The 18,660-nt window shown below is 38.3% G+C and overlaps 2 protein-coding genes across 11 annotated transcripts in view; one reads left to right on the plus strand and one right to left on the minus strand.

Annotated features, from left to right (window-relative positions):
* Positions 1–16,011, minus strand: part of ECM2 (extracellular matrix protein 2) — a 50,064-nt gene extending 34,053 nt beyond the window's left edge. For 4 of the 8 annotated variants that reach the window (XM_081524264.1, XM_081524254.1, XM_081524252.1 and 1 more), the window contains exon 1: positions 3,159–3,303. The gene's annotated coding sequence lies outside the window, so the exon portion shown is untranslated. Of the gene's footprint in view, positions 1–1,738; positions 2,121–3,158; positions 3,304–15,923 lie in introns of those variants that run through there. The other 4 variants (XM_081524248.1, XM_081524267.1, XM_081524259.1 and 1 more) reach the window with 4 other exon arrangements.
* Positions 1–18,660, plus strand: part of CENPP (centromere protein P) — a 229,806-nt gene that overhangs the window by 190,274 nt on the left and 20,872 nt on the right. The gene's annotated exons all lie outside the window — the stretch shown is intronic.

The following is an 18,660-nucleotide window of genomic DNA, read 5'->3' on the forward strand; positions in this document are numbered from 1 at the left end:
TCAATGGGTTTTTATTCTTTCTGATTCTCTACTGAAATTTTTCATCTTTCATGTTTTCAGCATGGTAATCACATTTATTTAACTCTGGGTCTGACAACTCCATTTTGGGACCCTTTATATGTCTACTTCTGGAGAAGGAAATGGCACCCCACTCCAGTACTTTTGCCTGGAAAATCCCATGGATGGAGGGGCCTGGTAGGCTGCAGTCCATGGGGTCACTAAGAGTCGGACACGACTGAGCGACTTCACTTTCACTTTTCACTTTCATGCATTGAAGAAGGAAGTGGCAACCCACTCCAGTGTTCTTATCTGGAGAATCCCAGGGACGGGGGAGCCTGGTGGGCTGCTGTCTATGGGGTCGCACAGAGTTGGACACGACTGAAGCGACTTAGCAGCAGCAGCAACATATGTCTACTTCTATTGTCTGTTATTTCTTTTTAGGTTTTTAGCCATTTTCTTCTGTTTCTTCTTATGCCTGATGGTATTTGACTGCCAGCCATTACATATCAAAAATTATGAAAATACTTTGAAGCCTATAATGATGTATTATTTATCCTAAAAGAATTTACATTTAAACATGAAATTAAGTGTACTATCAATCATAAATTACATGATTTGAAGCTGAGTTTCACTATATCTAGTTAATAATTATATTTTAGGTCCCAAACCAAAGCCTGTGATTTCATCAACTCACTTTTCCCTACCACCCCTGCTACTTCCTGCTCCTTTCCTTGAGTTTTGTTTCTGTCATGACTTGAGAGGCTGCTTTAAAGCTATACTAAGCTTCTCAGTCACCTCTTTTGTTTCCACAGATGCCTCCAGAAGAAAAGATCTTTGGATTTTAGTTTTGTCCTAAATATTGGCCCTGTTATTTTTCCTACTTTTTAAAAAAATAATTCTCAGCAGTCTAAATTGCCTAGACTGCAAGTATGAGAAGCAGAAGTCCCCTCAGGTTAGTTTTATTTGGCTGAAAATATATCCTCTTTCTTTGAGAGAATGTTTTGGGTAGTAAATTTTTTTGAATTCTTTTCTATCAGAAAATATCATTCTATTTAGTTGGAAATAGAATTATGATTTTAAAATCATTTTCCTTCAGTACTTTATATGTATTGTTCCATTTGGTTTTTTATATCTGCTCCTATTGATGAAAAGTTTAACTTGAATCTGATTCTCATCTCTTTGTAATAAATCCTTTTTCCTCTCTCTGGAGAGGTTCTTTTCAGATCTTAAACTTATTTTTAATATTCAGAAGTTTTAACAATGTACTGGGTTTTTTGTTTGTTTTTTCCTTCTGTATGTATCCTTCTTGCGATCTTTTACTCCCAAGTAGAAGATATCTTTCTTTTCCACATACGTTCTTTTAACTCAGTTCTTTCCTATACCTAATCAAGGCTGTTTTTATCCTCTTTAAATTCATTCACATCTTCTCTTTGTATTTGAAGGATTCCTCATGGTTTCTGTCTCACCACAAGTTTCCCTTCTTATTTCCTACATAGCTATGTATCCATGTGTGTATTTATTTGTAATATATCTTCTCTTATTTCTAGGTATTTGGTGAGAGGAAAGGAGTGATATCTGCTTAGCTTGCCCTCTTGAATCTCGGTAGTTCTTTTTATAACTTCATCCACCAGAATTATCCTCCTCTAGTCAGGTTGTACTTGGGTCATATGCTGACTTGTCACCACTTTACGTTAGTTCAACAAATGGCAGCCTCTAAGGTATTTTCATGTCAACTAACCTCAGCATACAATCTTTTTTTCAGTATATATGTACATTAATTTCTGCATTTCAAACCCTTTACTGTAGGTCATTGAGATGAAACTATATTAGAACAATGTTTTGTAATCTACATTACTTTCTTTAAAAACTAACTTGCAAAATGTGAGGGAGAAGCAAATTTCCTATCTGAGTGGCAGCTGAAATTGTAAAAGTCAATTCAGAGAGCAAGCTAGTATGTTGGGAAGAAATGATAACAGCAGCAGGGGAAAGCAGTTGGCCCGTGAGACAGAGTAGAAGTACAATTTGCTAAGTGGCAGGGGAGGTGAACTGTGATAGTGTAAATTCTGTGTTCTACATAAAATCTGTACATGGAGATTTTCTTGCTTTGACAGTTGACAGTTGGATATGTAACTGTCCATTCTATGGTAGGTGAGAGTTATGAGGAGTTAGGCCTTGGATCTAAGGGCTCTGGAGGTAAACTTAATGAGTGTCTCAGGCATCATGTTGTCCCTGAGCCTGTTAACTTAACAAGAGTACTGCCCAAGCTCACCCTTCTCCCATTATCCCTACCTATCTCTTTGTCTCCCCTGCCCCAAACTGGCTCATTTTTGCTTATACAGAAGTCTAAATAGATATGTACAGAAATAAATTTACAGAGCTATCTTAATTTTAACAAAATCAGACTCTAAATAGTCTCATTGAAATGTTTAAATAATTTTTATGAAATGGCCTCTCAATACTAATTTTATCATTGGTGCCTAGGCCTTTATTTTCAGTGATTTATGAAATTTAACATTGCATTTAATATTTACTTTATAATTGAGTGAATATATTTCTAGAGGTAAACTTTTATGACACAGTGGATCTGACCACTGTAGGCATTATTTTGATCAAGTAAAATTGTCTTTCTTTTTAGTATTTTTTGTGTTTATCCCAACATTAAATATCATCTGTAAATCTTGATTAACTTTTTTTTTTTCACTAAAGTTATTCATCAGCTGTCTTAAGTAAGCTTTAGAAGGGTTTAAATTCAATTTTAATCTTCTACACAAAGCCACAAGGTACCTATTGTCCATTTTAACTTCACTTAGTAGGCTTAAAATGAAAAACATTTTTAATTAATCTTTTATGCTCTTTAGGACTTTAAGATAGAAAAGAATGAAATTTTCAAACCAACTTATACTTCTATTGAACAAGTAGTTCTTTTTAAACATATAAAAATACACTTAATCCTAATTTCATAAAGTTTTAAATACTTCAGAAGTAGTCATCCTGAAAAAAAAAAACAAGTAAACAAAATAATGTACACTTTAAACTTTAAAAATCTATTAGTAAGAGCTAATTTCCTCAAGTGCTAAACATATTTGCAATACAAAACACCCAAATATTAAAACCATTCCACACGCTTTAGTAGAAACTTAAAATTTAAAACATTTTACCTGGAAATCTAAACTAAGTAGGCTTTGCTTGGTGTCATTTAAGTCTCCAGATGAAAATGAAACAAAACCAGAGCTTTCTTTAAGACAAAGAAGGGAGTGTTGAAAAATGTTAACTGACTTCTTTGTAAAATCTAAAATAACTGCCTCCCTTGGGGTTACATGCCTTTCGGTTCTTTGTGCAGAAAATCAGCCAAGAGAGTAACTAGGGGAAGTGGTTACCAAGGCAAATATTTGTTCTAAATCACAGGAAAATGGAAAGCAGCAGGGGGTGGGGTTGGGGAAGCATTGTAGGCTGAGGAAGTGCAGTTAGAAGCACAAAAGTAGGGCTTAAGAAATGTGTGATTTTCACAGACTAATTGCATTAAAAATTTTAACATTCATGCTTGCCTGCATGTCACTTGAGCTTTATCAGACTGCAGAGATGCTATTGTTGCCAAGTTAGAGGACTGTACATTCCTGGGATGCCTTTGATTGGGTTAATGTTATTTAAATCTCTAATTAGCTCCCTACCAGCCATACAAATCTCACACACAATATTGTTAACAAAACTGGGCTTCCCTGGTGGCTCAGTGGTAAAGAATTCGCCTGCAGGTGGACATGGGTTTGATCCCCGATCCAGGAAGACCCCACCTGCCGCAGAGCAATTAAGCCTGCCATAATGAGAAGCCTGCACACTGCAACTAGAGAGTAGCCGCACACGGTAACAAACACCAAGAACAGCCAAAAATAAATAAAATTTTTAAAAGCTGTTATATATTAGTGTCACTGAAATTATATAACTTCCAACCTTAAGCAATAATAAAATAAGCAAGAGAGCCGTGAGGCTTCTGATTAGGGAAAATTGGTTATCTAGTTCAGCCTGTTTGTTCCTCTGCGAATGAGCAGGTCACAGTCAGATCAAGGTTCCTGGCCCACAGTGCTGCGTATGGGGGACCTTGGATGAGTTACTGCTGTTTGTAACTAACATTTATTCTTTATACAGCTGGGATGGTAATACCTACCTTTCAAGTTTTTGTGCAAATAGAATGAATAGCATATACAAAATGCCTGTCATAGACTAGGTAATTATAATATCTGCTTTTTCAAATCTTACTTTACCTCGGGGGTCTAAATTGCTTGCCAGAGAAGAGCTACGTTTCTGTCTTTCCAAAATCTTAATGTGACTTGGATAGATCAAATCAAGATGATAGGTTGAGCACGTGGGCCACCCAAATTCCTAAAACTACATTTTCTTTTAAAAACGTAGTACCGCACCACAAAATTATTAGTACTATTAGAAGACAAAAATTTTGATAAATTCCTTAAAGACTGAAACCATATAGGCTCTGTCTGACAGGTGACACTATAGCCCAAACATGTGTAAGACGGGATAATTTTGTAGGTGTTCCAAGTTTAAAAATTATAGATCTTAGGAATGGTGAGATTCACTGGAAAACTGCACTCAGCAGAAGCAGGGTATATGACCCCAACCCTCCTGATGTCTCCATCATTTGTTCCAAGTATTATGCATTTACCTCCAAATTGAACCCATGTTCTCATCTACTTGGTCTTGCGTGTCTAATAGAAAAGGGACCCCACCATATTCAGAATCCAAACTAGCTCAACCGAGTACAAACACTAAGTTGACTATCGCTACCCACACATTCTGAGCTTTTGGTCAGTGTTTCTAACATAAGTAGATAGCCCAGGATTACCAAATATTTGGGAAGTTACTAACATTAGAGATAGGAGTTCCCCTCATCTCTTCCCCCAGAAGACTTACACACAATCCAAAAAGAGCTTTGGAGATTAAATCAAGAATGAGATGCCACTAGACACCTATTAGAATTGCAAAAAACAAAACAGTGAGGATACCAAATGCAAGTGAGAATGTGGAGCAGTAGGAATTCTCGTTCATTGCTGGTGGGAATACTAAATGATACAGCCTCTTTTGAAGGTAGTTTGGAGGTTTTCTAGAAAAATTCTGCAGTCACGCTCCTTGATATTTACCCAAACAAGTTGAAACCACAAAAACCTGCACACAGATGATGACAGCAGCTTTATTCATAATTGCCAAAACTTGGAAGCAACCTTCAATAAGTGAATGGATAAACTGTGGTACATCCTACAATGGAATATTATTTAGTGCTAAAAAGAAATAGGCTATTAAGCCATGAAAAGACATGGAGGAACTTTAAATGCATATTGATTAGTGATTCCAGCTATGTAACATTCTGGAAAAGATAAATCTGTCAAGACAATGAAAAGGTCAGTGGTTGCCAGGGGTTGGTGCAGGGGCGGGGTGGCGGGTGGGGGTGTCAGAGAGAAATGAATAGGTGAAATCACAGAGGACTTTTAAGGCAGTGGAAATACTCTATATGATATCATAATGATGAATACATGTCTTTGTACAATTATCTAAACTCAGAATGTGCACACCAATAGTGAACCCTAATGTAACTTATAAACCTGAGTGATTATGTTGTATATAGGTTCATCAGATGTAACAAATGTACTGTTCTACTGGGGGATGTTGATAATCAGGGAGGCTGTGTGATGAGAGTACTAGGAATATATGGAAAACTTATGTACCTTCCTCTCAGTTTTTCTGTGCATCTGAAACTGCTCTAAAAAAAAAAGTCTTTAGGCCTTCCCAGGAACTTCCCTATAGCTCAGATGGTAAAGAATCTGCCTGTAATGCAAGAGACCCGGGTTCGATCCCTGGGTCAGGAAGATCCCTTGCAGAAGGAAATGGCCACCCACTCTAGTATTCTTGCCTGGAGAATTCCATGGACAGAGGAGCCTGCCAGGCTATAGTGCCAGAGTCCAGCTCCAGCAGGTCCAGGGGTTCCCTCAGGATGGACGGCGTCGGCGATACGAATGAGAAGACACAGCGAGTCTCGGTGTTTCCAAGTGTCTTCCGACTTTATTGTTTTTAAGACAGCTTTTGTATTTTTAGTGGTACACAGAAACAAATGTAAAGTGTAGAGTCATACCAATTCAGCTTAGTGGGCATACCAATTTAGCTTAATGGGCATATGAATTCAGCTTAATGGGCCAGCAGTTTTGACTCATCGAAACCGTTTGCATGTCTTTAGTTACAAAAAGCCTCATTTTGTTTACATCATCTTGCGGCCTGGGGGCCTGCTAACATCTTGTGACTCTCCATTGATAAGGGTTGATCAGTCAGAACACTTTTGTATCAGGCACAGCAGGAAAGAATTTATCAATAGAAAGTTTTAAGGTAAAACCTGTTTTCTGTAATTTACTCTACACCTTGAGCTTAACAGAAAAGAATGTGATCCCATAAAGTCATAGAACAGCAAGCTGAAGGTCAGCTCTAAGTAAGAATCATCAGTTAAATCAACAGTTGTCTTATTATTTGTATTAAAGCTAAACTTTTATTTATATAAATTTTTAACTATTATGCTTTCATTATATAGGCTAAATACGTTAAGAGTAAAAACATAGTGAGTAAATATAGACTAAGTAACAGTTTCATAAAGCAATATTTCTTATATTTCCTAACAAGCCTTTTTTCCTGAGAAGGGTTTTGTGCCCATAGGGGCTTTCTGTGCGGAGGCTCTCAATGCTGTTTTATTATTAAGGAGCAGTCGTGTACATGAGCTCTAAAGGCACAGGCTTCTTTATTAAACAAACCAATATGCTAGCAAGAGGAGTTTAGATCAGCATACTCTATATCCCAGATAATTTTATTTAGGGTGCTACCGTTCAGGGGCCTTGTTGATTGAGTTTTCAGATTGATCTATTTTACAAAAGAATCAGGAAAAGCCTTTTTTCTAAGTCACAGAAAATAAGAAGAGGTTTATTGTAGCAAACATCAGAAAGACAGATACCATCTTTAAGGTGAGCGCTGAGGCAGCCTGCCGAGAATCCCTGAGGCCTGAGAAGCCGTGCTCAATCAGTCCTCTTTCTCATGACTCTGTCATGGGTGGGATCTCGTGAGCTGGCTCCTGGCACTATAGTCCATAGGGTCGCAAAGGGTCAGACATGGCTGAGCGACTCACACACACACACCCAGGCCTTCCCTGGTGGTCCAGTGATTAAGAATCTCCCTTTCAATGCAGGAGACACGGGTTCAATCCCTGCCCTGGGAAGATTCCACGTGCTGTGGAACAAATAAATCCTTGTGCTACAACTACTGCAGCCTATGAGCCACAACTACTGAAGCCCACACACCTAGAACCCATGTTCTGCAAGGAAGAGTAGCCCCTGCTTGCTGCAACTAGAGAGAGTCCATGCATTCAAAAATAATGAAATAAAAATATTTTTTAAAATAGTCTTTAAAAAAGAATGTGGCCTGATTTGAAATATGTACATTGTTTTCGGGAGAAAAAAATGTGGATAACATGGAATATTGGACACATTGGACACATTGCTTAGAGCAAACAGAAACTCATTCTTTTGAGAACAACTTAGCAATAGCTATATTCTGTCCCAGCCTTTCACTCCTAGGAATCCATTATAGAAACATGTCTTTCTCAGCACAAGTGTACCTCCAGGAAAGTACTTTGAAGCATTGTACCCAAGTGTAGAGGGTAATTAATCAGTTGTATACTGACAGGGAACAGTAGTAGGCTGCTATAAAGTTAAGTAGAGAGACTGAAGTAACTATTATACAGACATGCATAGTTGTCCGCAATATTACTAAGAAGAAGAAAGAAACTTTAAAGCAGCGCATGTGCTATTATGTTACCTTCTTTTAATGTATACAATTTAGCATCTTCCTAGAGAAAAAATTGGAAGAAATAAATAACAAACTGTTAGTTATCTTTGGGTGATGGAATTATGAGAGGATTTTTAGTACGTAATTCTGTATTCTTATAATGTTTTGAGTTTTTCATAACCAGGTCAGATAAAAGGAATATTTAAAAATATATATAAATAAATCAGAAAAAGAAATAATTTAAATAGCAGCATAGAGGAGTAGCCTAGACTGGCAAAGTTGCAGAGAACCAGATTATACAGTTTCTGAGGTCCCTGCTCTAAAATCTTGTGAGTTAATGGACTGTCACATGAGTCCTTCTGCAGAAACTTTTAACCACAGTAGTATCAACACATGGAAAATGCTGGTATTAGTGCTCTCCTCCCTTTTATTATTGCAGCCATAACTATGTTCTAAAGCTTGGCTCTGACGGCTGCTCTGCAGTTTGGTGTTGGTCACCAAACAGGAAGTCAGCAGGTCCTTCAGCACCCAGGCTGTTAAGCACAGCCAGTGCAGGTTCCAACTCCAAAACATATTTTTGAGTCAAGTCTCCTTTTTGGTATTTTTACCTCTGTGGTAGAAAGTGCCAATGAGTTAGTTTTTTCTTTTAAGGTTGTAGTTGCTTATGACAACTTTGTAGATAACATTCAGATAAAGCTAAATTTTGAAAATTTGAAGTAAAGGTCCTCTCAGAAATGGGAGTCTTATCTTCCCTCAAGCCTATTCTATATCCCTTCCTAGTGTCATAGTCAAATGCGTTTTCAGCTAACTCATACTGATGTTGCTTCATCTTCCCACAAAGAATACTACACACATCTTTTGGCCACATCACATGTGGGAACACGTGCCCCGGCCATTGGAAGTCCAGAATCTCAACCAGTGGACCACCAGGGAAGTCCCTACTACAGGCGTATATTAATCAACACATTATACTAAACAGTTCTTTAAGATCAGCATAACCATACTATAACCTGACAAGGACATTATAAAAAAGGGTAATTATAAATCAGCCTCACTAATGAACACAGATTTTAAAAAACTACAATATTAGCAAACCAAATCTACTAGTATATAAATAGGATAATATGTCATGACTATACTAGGTTTATTCAACAAATACCTGGTTGATTTAAGGATAAAATCCAAACATTACATGACCATCTTAATGTTTAAAGAAGGAAGAGGAAGGAAAAAAGCTTTTACATACTAGAAATATAAGAGAACTCATTAGTCTGTCAGAGTATCTCTAGAAAATAACTTGCTTCCACTCCTAGCTATATACCCAGGAGAAGTGGAAACATAAATCCACATGAAAACTGTACACCAATTTTGAAGCTACACTCTTCATAACAGCCAAAATGTGGGAACAACTCAAATATCCAGCTGATGAATGGAGAAAGTAAGTATAGTCTGTTTCTACAATGGAATATTATTCAGCAATGAAAAGGAATGGTATTATACATGCTACAACATGGATGAACCTCAAACACATTATGTTCAGTGCAAGAAGCCAATCACAAGAGACCACATATTGTATGCCTCTTTTATATGAAATGTCCACAGTAGGCAGATCCACTAGGCAGGAACTAGATGAGTGGTTGTTGGGGTGAGGAGACTTAGAGTGGGGTGACAGAATGGGGAGTGACTGCTAATGAGTAGTGTTTCTTCATAAAGTGACCCAAATGTTCCAAAAATACGTAGTAGTGATATCTCCCAAATATGAAAATACAAAAATCCACTAAATTGTATACTCTAAAAGGGTGAATTTAATGATATGTAAATTATATCTCAGCAAAGCTATTATTAAAAAATACTCAATGTTGTAATACTGAAATTTTTCCTTTTCTGGGAACGAGACAAGCAGGCTCACTGAAAGTTCTGGCCAGTGCAGTAAAACAAGAAAAGGGGGAAAAAATTTAAGTAGAAAAGTAGAAAATTGGGTATAAGTAGAAAACTGAGAATTCTCTGGTGGTTCAGTGGTTGGGACTTTTGCTGCCAGGGGCCTAGGTTCAATCCTTGGTCAGGAAACTTGAGGTCCAATAGGACATGCAATGCAGCCCCCCAAAAAGTGTAAGAAAATTAAGGAAGCAGAAAACCCTTATTAGACATGTGAAATGCTTTCTTTGCATAGGAAATCTGAAATGAGGGGTTGGTGAAATGAGTAAAGGGACTCAATTGTATGGTAAGAGATGGAAAATAAATTTTTTCTGGTGTGCATATTTTAGGCGCTTAGGAAGCATCACTACAAAGATAGTGGAGGTGATGGAATTCCAGATGAGCTATTTCAAATCCTAAAAGATGATGCTGTGAAAGTGCTGCACTCAATATGCCCACCAATTTGGAAAACTCAGCAGTGGCCACAGGACTAGAAAAGGTCAGTTTTCATTCCAATCCCAAAGAAAGGCAATGCCAAAGAATGTTCAAACTACTGCACAATTGAACTCATCTCACACACTAGCAAAATAATGCTCAAAATTCTCCAAGCCAGGCTTCAACAGTACGTGAACCATAAACTTCCAGATGTTCAAGCTGGATTTAGAAAAGGCAGAGGAACCAGAGATCAAATTGCCAACACCTGCTGGATCATCGAAAAAGTAAGAGTTCTAGAAAAACTTCTACTTCTGCTTTGTTGACTACGCTAAAGCCTTTGACTGTGTGGATCACAACAAACTGTGGAAAATTCCTAAAGAGATGGGAACACCAGATCACCTGACCTGCCTCCTAAGAAACCTGTATGTGGATCAAGAAGCAACAGTGAGAACCAGACATGGAACAACAGACTGGTTCCAAATCGGGAAAGGAGTACGTGAAGGCTGCATATTGTCATCTTGCTTATTTAACTTATATGCAGAGTACATTATGCGAAATGCCAGACTGCATGAAGCACAAGCTGGAATCAAGATTGCTGGGAGAAATATCAATAACCTCAGATATGCAGATAACTCCACCCTTATAGCAGAAAGCAAAGAGGAACTAAAGACCCTCTTGATGAAAGTAAAAGATGTATCTAGTCAATCCTAAAGGAAATCAGTCCTGAATATTCATTGGAAGGACAATGCTGAACCTGAAGCTCCAATACTTTGACCACCTGATGCAAAGAACTGACTCATTTGGAAAAGACCCTGATTGTGGGAAAGATGGAAAGCAAAAGGAGAAGAGGGCAACAGATGATGAGATGGTTAGATAAACAGCCTCACCAACTCAATGGACATGAATTTGAGCAGACTCTGGGAGATAGTGAAGGACAGGGAAGCCTGGCATGCTGCAGTCCATGGGTTGCAAAGAATAGGAAACCACTTAGCAACTGAACAACAAATATTCCCTTGTATGTATGTACCACATGTTCTTTATCCATTCCTCTGTCAACAAACATTTATGTTGCTTCCATGTCTTGGCTCTTGTAAACAGAACTGCAATGAATATTGGGAACCATGGATTTCTCTGGATATATGCCCAGGAGTGGGATTGCTGGATCATATGAGAGCTGTATTTTTAGTTTCTTAAGGAACTTCCAGATTGTTGCCCATAGTAGCTGTACTATTTTACATTCCCACCAAAAGTGTAGGAGGGCTCCCTTTTCTCCATACCCTCTCCAGCATTTATTGTTTATAGACTTTTTTATGATGGCCATTCTGACTGGCATGAGGTGGTTATTTCACTGTAGTTTTGATTTGCATTTCTCTAATAATTAGTGATGTTAAGCATCCTTTCATGTATCTCTTGGCCATCTGCATGTCTTCTCTAGAGAAATGTCTAGTTAGGTCTTCTGCCCATTTTTTGACAGGGTCGTTTGTTTTTTGGATGTTGAGCCACATGAGTTGTTTGTAGATTTTGGAGACTAATCCCTTATCAGTTGCATTGTTTGCAAATATTTTCTCCTATTCCACAGTTGTCTTTTTGTTTTGTTTGTCGTTTCCTTTGCTGTGCAAAAGCTTTTGAGTTTAATGAGGTCCCATTTGTTTATTTTGGTTTTATTTCCACAATTCTACTAAATGGCTCAGAAAAGATATTGCTGTGTTTTATGTCAAAGAGTGTTCTGCCTGTGTTTTCCTCTAAGAGTTTTATCCATTTTTCCCAGCACCATTTATTGAAGACACAGCCTTTTTCCTCCTTTGTCATGTTAGTCACTTAGTTGTGTCTGACTCTACAATACCATGGGCTGTAGACCACCAGGCTCCTCTGTCCATGGGGTTCTCCAGGCAAGAATACTGGTGTGCATTGTCATTCCCTTCTTGAGGTGATCTTCCTGCCCCAGGGATTGAACCCAGGTCTCCCACATTGTAGGCAGATGCTTTACCATCTGACCCACCTAAGAATGCCTTCTTTGTTGTAGATTTATTGACCATAAGTGTGTGAGTTTATTTCTTGGCTTTATATCCTGTTCCATTGATCTATATTTCTGTTTTTGTGCCAGTACTGTATTATTTTGATGACTGTAGCTGTGTAGTATAAAGTCAGGGAATGTGATTGCTCCAGCTCCATTTTCCTTTCTTAAGATTGCTTTGCCTATTCAGGGTCTTTTATGTCTCCTTACAAATTTTAAGTGTTTTTTTTTTTCTTGTTCTAATTCTGTGGGAAATGCCTTTGTTGATTTGATAGGGATTGCATTGAATCTGTAGATTGCCTTGGGCAGTATAGTCATTTTGGTAGTATTGATTCTTTCAGTTGAAGAACATGTTATGTCTTTCCAGCTGTTTGTGTCATCTTCAGTTTCTTTCATCAGCATCTTATAGTTTTCAGTGTACAGGTCTTTTGTCTCTTCTGGTATGTTTATTCCAAATCCAGACTAACATCACTTAACACTTGGACTTGAATGTCACACTCTGGAGATAGTTGAGTCATTCAGGCTTAGGTTATGAACACAAAAGAATGGATAGCTGGGAGCTGACTCTTAATATTCACACCTCCTAGCTATTCATTCTTTTGTATTCATGACCTAAGCCTGAATGACTCAGCTATCTCCAAAGTGTGACATTCAAGTCCAAGTGTTAAGTGATGGCACTGACTGTGTCTCAGTGGAATCATGGAGCCCTTGAATCAGCAGCATGGCATTTTGCATGACTGTAATTTGTTCTTCTTTATTTACTAATATATTCAGCTCTGTCAGTCAGAAAAATCTTCCTATACCCTGTCTGGATGTCCTCAAACTACCATCTATTCCATCTTCCCATTCTCTCCTTGATTTCTTGAAATAATATCTACAGAAAACACCTCCATGTGTTCGGCCTCCCCTTTGTTCCTTAATTTACTGTGATTCAGCTGTGGGATTTATGGTCGGTGTAAAAATGCCCTCTCAAATATTCAGTGGCCCACAGAAGCCATCCATCAGCCTTCTTTTTTCTTATTGTCTTATTGATTGCCCTATTCTTAGAAGTCTATCTGTCCTTCCTTCTATCTATCTTTCTATCTCTTCATCTTTTACTGACTTCATCCCACCCACTTCCACATCATAAATATTCATGTTCTCCACCCTCCATAGCCCTCTTCTATATCTGTCCTTGCTCACCCTCATAATATTGTTCATCCAGTAAGCAAACATAAAGGAGCACTAATCACATTGCTTTAACATATGCCAATGAGCTACAGATCTATTCTAAGCTCTTAACTGTTTCCTGAGCTTTATATTCAAATTGCCAGCTTTCATTTGTTCAACTTGGTTTCGATCTCTCCCACACATTGTATCAGCGCTACAGAAGAACAAGATGTACCATCTACTCCAAAACTTGTTATTCCTCCTGTATTCCTTATTGTGGATAACTCATGGAAATTCAGAAATGCAAGATTTACCTAATTACTGGTTTTACTGCTCAGAGGAGTTTTAAATTTTGGTTCCGTCTCTCCCTTTTATTTAAGTTTAGGCTTGAAAGGAGATGTGAGTTTATATCATGTCTGCAAAGCCAGGATATAGTTTTGCTTATCCAAACCAACTTATTTTAACACTTGTAATACTCTGACAAGTGTTTCAAGAGGTTTAGGTTAAATTTTTTGGAGGAGAAATTTTGTGCAAAGAAAATCACATTTGGTATTTATGGTTTAATTTCCATTCTTAAAAACTATAATGATTTTTTTTTTTGCCATAAGAATGTGCATTCAAGGGTAAAAATATAATGCATGTTATTTTAGCAGTTGGTTTTATAGAGTCTTAAAAATAACCTAAGAACAGACATTTTTTTGTATGTCCTTTGGCAGAATCAGGTCCTCACTTTTTCCTACGTACCCTATACATGATGGGGATAGAAGAGAAACAAAGACACTGGCAGCGTTAACTAGCTCCACTGTGTGCCAGATGTTCTCTGCTAGGGACAGTACTCAATAAATCCTTCAACCCAATAATGTACCTTGTTATACTCCAGTTTTCAGAGGAAGAACACTGAAGTATTACAGAGTCTAAATGAGGAAACTAAACCTTCACAGAGTTAAATAATTTGCCTGACTTGCTGAGAAATGGAAGAACTGAGTGTAACTTCAAGTTAGTCTGATTTCTTTCTTTTCACAACAGTCAGACTACACACTTTTCAGCTCACCCGTACAGTGCTCCTTCTCCCAGCAGAAATGGAAGGGTGGGTAGAATATATTCTGCAGCCCACATCAGCAGAAACTGACTCTCGTCACCATTATGGCTCCACATGCCCATAAACCATAGGAGTCAGATGCCTTCAAGATGAAAACCAGATTGCCTGAATGTTTGGGGAGCAGACGTGATGAAAGTCACTGTAGAGGCATCAGGGCCAGAATTCATCTTGGCCTCTTGCCTGCCAGGAGGAACTGGATGAGTCACACCCTCCCCTGGGACTATGTTCTTATCTTTAAAAAAGACCACTGTAGACAACCCAGGTGTTTCTCTCTGGCATTCTGGATGTGTCATTCCCACTTTGGGATGAACCACCACAGCCACAGCCTCCAGAACTGCTTTTTCTCTGTAATTTTCCTCCTGCCAACTCTGAAACCCACACTTAGCATGAGGTTTGTGAGATGATTACACATATGGTAGTTTTAACATTTGTTGGGAATGGGATTCTTTTCTACTGATACACTGTCTGAAGGCAATGGCTATAAATCAGAGCAACCACAATATTTACCAAGGTATTTTGTGAAAAAGAAGACTTTGGCAACTGGTTAAGCCATCACTCATAGGGGATAAAGTGAAGCTCGCTTGCAGTTTAATAAATCAAAACATAGTATGTTTGTCCATGGCCTCATTTTTTCCCCATGACTGGTGGGGTGATATCATCTTTTTCATTTCCATTAGACTCTTTCAGCATGCAAGAGTAGGAAAAAATTAATGTTAACTACACTTATTCCATTTTTAAACGAATTTAATTTTAATTCGAGCAAACTTGTAAATGAAATTTTCAAACTCTTCTAGGATTTATGGAATTTTTATGAATAGTAGTCTGGAAATTACTGACTTTTTTCTGTATGTGCAAAGATACTGTTTTTGAATTAAGTTCTTTTCTCAATGTGCCCAGATGAAACTCTGATCTTAAAAAAGAATAAAGCTAAACTCCTCCCTCCAAATTACAACAGAATAGTAAATTTAGAAATTGGTAAAACAATGTGTAACGAAGACTAAAATTATCCATGATCATACCCTGTTGAGATAACTAATGCATAAATAATAGTGTTTTTAAACACAGTGCTCATCTTTACTCTGCATTTCTGCCAGAGTAAGAGTTTGAACATTGCCACTCACATGCATATAGGTATTGAAAGCAAACAGGCGTTATTGTTTTAAAAACTCAAGACTCCACCTTCTGATAGCCTGATCTTTTCTTCAGTCCCTCATTTTAATATCATCTTTTCCAAGAAACTGTCTCTAGTTCCACAGTTCACCCATAGTAGCACATTGGCTGTACTACTTTGCCAGCACTGATTAACTCTGTTTTACATTATAAACAGTGATTTCCATATGTTTTCACCAAATGTATATAAATTCTTTGAGGACTTATACACATGTGTGCTGCTAATTAAGTCATTCAAGTTTATTTTTTACTCTGTGTATCTTCAGCTTATTGCTAAAGTCTGTAAAAATAAATAAGGTTGACAAAAGTCTTACTTACACTTGATTAGAATCAGTTCTTAGTACTAAGTTCAGTTCAGTTCAGTCGCTCAGTTGTGTCCAACTCTTTTCGATTCCATAGTCTGCAGTATGCCAGGCTTCCCTGTCCATCACCAACTCCCGGAGCTTAGTCAAACTCTTGTCCACTGAGTCGGTGATGCCATCCAACCATCTCATCCTCTGTCATCCCCTTCTCCTCAAGCGTTCTATCATTCCCAGCATCACAGTCTTTTCAAATGAGTCAATTCTTAACATCAGGTGGCCAAAGTATTGGAGTTTCAGCTTCAGCATCAGTCCTTCCAATGAATATTCAGGACTGATCTCCCTTAGGATGACTGGTTGGATCTCCTTGCAGTCCATGGGACTCTCAAGAGTCTTCTCCAACACCACAGTTCAAAAGCATCGGTTCTTCGGCTCTCAGCTTTCTTTGTAGACATCCACATACTGGTTTCTCAGGAGGCAGGTCAGGTGGTCTGGTGTTCCCATCTCTTTAGGAATTTTCCAGTTTGTTGTGATCCACACAGTCAACTCACACATCCATACACTACTGAAAAAGCCATCATTTGGTTAGACAGACCTTTGTTGGCAAGGTAATATACTGTCTAGGTTGATAATAGCTTTCCTTCCAAGGAGGAAGCATCTTTTAATTTCATGGCTGCAGTCACCATCTGCAGTGATTTTGAAGCCCAAAAGAATAAAGTCTGTCACTGTTTCCATTGTTTCCCATCTATTTGCCATGAAGTGATTGGACTGGATGTCATGATCTTAGTTTTCTGAATGTTGAGTTTTAAGCCAACTTTTTCACTCTCCTCTTTCACTTTCATCAAGAGGCTCTTTAGCTTCTTCGCTTTCTGCCAGAAGGGTGGTGTCATCTGCATATCTGAGGTTATTGATATTTCTCCCAGAAATCTTGATTCCAGCTTGTGCTTCATGCAGTCCGGCATTTCTCATGATGTACTCTGCATGTAAGTTAAATAAGCAGGATGACAATATGCAGCCTTCATGTACTCCTTTCCCAATTTGGAACCAGTCTGTTGTTCCACGTCTGGTTCTCACTGTTGCTTCTTGACCCACATACAGGTTTCTCAGGAGGCAGGTCAGGTGGTCTGGTGTTCCCATCTCTTTAGGAATTTTCCACAGTTTGTTGTGATCCACACAGTCAAAGGCTTTAGCGTAGTCAATAAAGCAGAAGTAGATGTTTTTCTGGAACTCTCTTGCTTTCTCGATGATCCAGCAGATGTTGGCAATTTAATCTCTGGTTCCTCTGCCTTTTCTAAATCCAGCTTGAATATCTGGAAGTTCATGGTTCACATACTGTTGAAGCCTGGCTTGGAGAATTTTGAGCATTACTTTGCTAGTGTGTGAGATGAGTGCAATTGTGCGGTAGTTTGAACATTCTTTGGCATTGCTTTTCTTTGGGATTGGAATGAAAACTGACCTTTTCCAGTCCTGTGGCCGCTGCTGAGTTTTCCAAATTTGCTGGCATATTGAGTGCAATGCTTTCACAGCATCGTCTTTTAGGATTTGAAATAGCCCAACTGGAATTCCATCACCGCCATTAGCTTTGTTTCTAGTGATATTTCCTAAGGCCCACTTGACTTCACGTATCAGGATGTCTGGCTCTAGGTAAGTGATCATACCATCATGGTTATCTGGGTCATGAAGATCTTTTTTTGTATAGTTCTTCTGTGTATTCTTGCCACCTCTTCTTAATATCTTCTGCTTCTGTTAGGTCCATACCATTTCTGTACTTTATTGAGCCCATTATTGCATGAAATGTTCCCTTGGTATCTCTAATTTTCTTGAAGAGATCTCTAGTCTTTCCCATTCTATTGTTTTCCTCTATTTCTTTGCATTGGTCACTGAGGAAGCCTTTCTTATCTCTCCTTGCTATTCTTGGAACTCTGCATTTAAATGGGTATTTCTTTCCTTTTCTCCTGTGCCTTTTGCATTTCTTTTTCTTGGAGATGGTCTTTATCCCTGCCTCCTGTATAATGTCATGAACCTCCATCCATAGATCTTCAGGCACTCTATCAGATCTAATCCCTTGAATCTATTTCTCACTTCCACTGTATAATCATAAGGGATTTGATTTAGATCATTCCTGAATGGTCTGCTGGTTTTCCCTACTTTCTTCAGTATAAGTCTGAATCTGGCAATAAGGAGTTAATGATCTGAGCCACAGTCAGCTCCTGGTCTTGTTTTTGCTGACTGTATAGAGCTTCTTCATCTTTGGCTTCAAAGAATATAATCAATCTGATTTTGGTTTTGACCATCTGGTGATGTCCACGTGTAGAGTCTTCTCTTGTGTTGTTGGAAGAGGGTGTTTGCTATGACCAGTGTGTTCTCTTGGAAAAACTCTGTTAGCCTTTGCCCTGCTTCATTTTGTACTCCAAGGCCTAATTTGCCTGTTACTCCAGGTATCTCTTGACTTCCTACGTTTGCATTCCAGTCCCCTATAATAAAAAGGACATCTCCTTTAGGTGTTAGTTCTAGAAGGTCTTGTAGGTCTTCACAGAACTGTTCAACTTCACCTTCTTCAGCATTACTGGTCGGGGCATAGGCTTGGATTACTGTGATATTGAATGGTTTGCCTTGGAAATGAACAGAGAGCATTTTGTTGTTTTTGAGATTGCATCCAAGGTACTGCATTTCGGACTCTTTTGTTAATTATGATGGCTACTCCATTTCTTCTAAGGGATTCTTGCCCACAGTAGTAGATATAATGGTCATCTGAG

The sequence above is a fragment of the Giraffa tippelskirchi genome, chromosome 1, assembly GCF_054371585.1.
Source record: "Giraffa tippelskirchi isolate mGirTip1 chromosome 1, T2T-mGirTip1v1.2.pri, whole genome shotgun sequence".
NCBI lineage: Eukaryota > Metazoa > Chordata > Mammalia > Artiodactyla > Giraffidae > Giraffa > Giraffa tippelskirchi.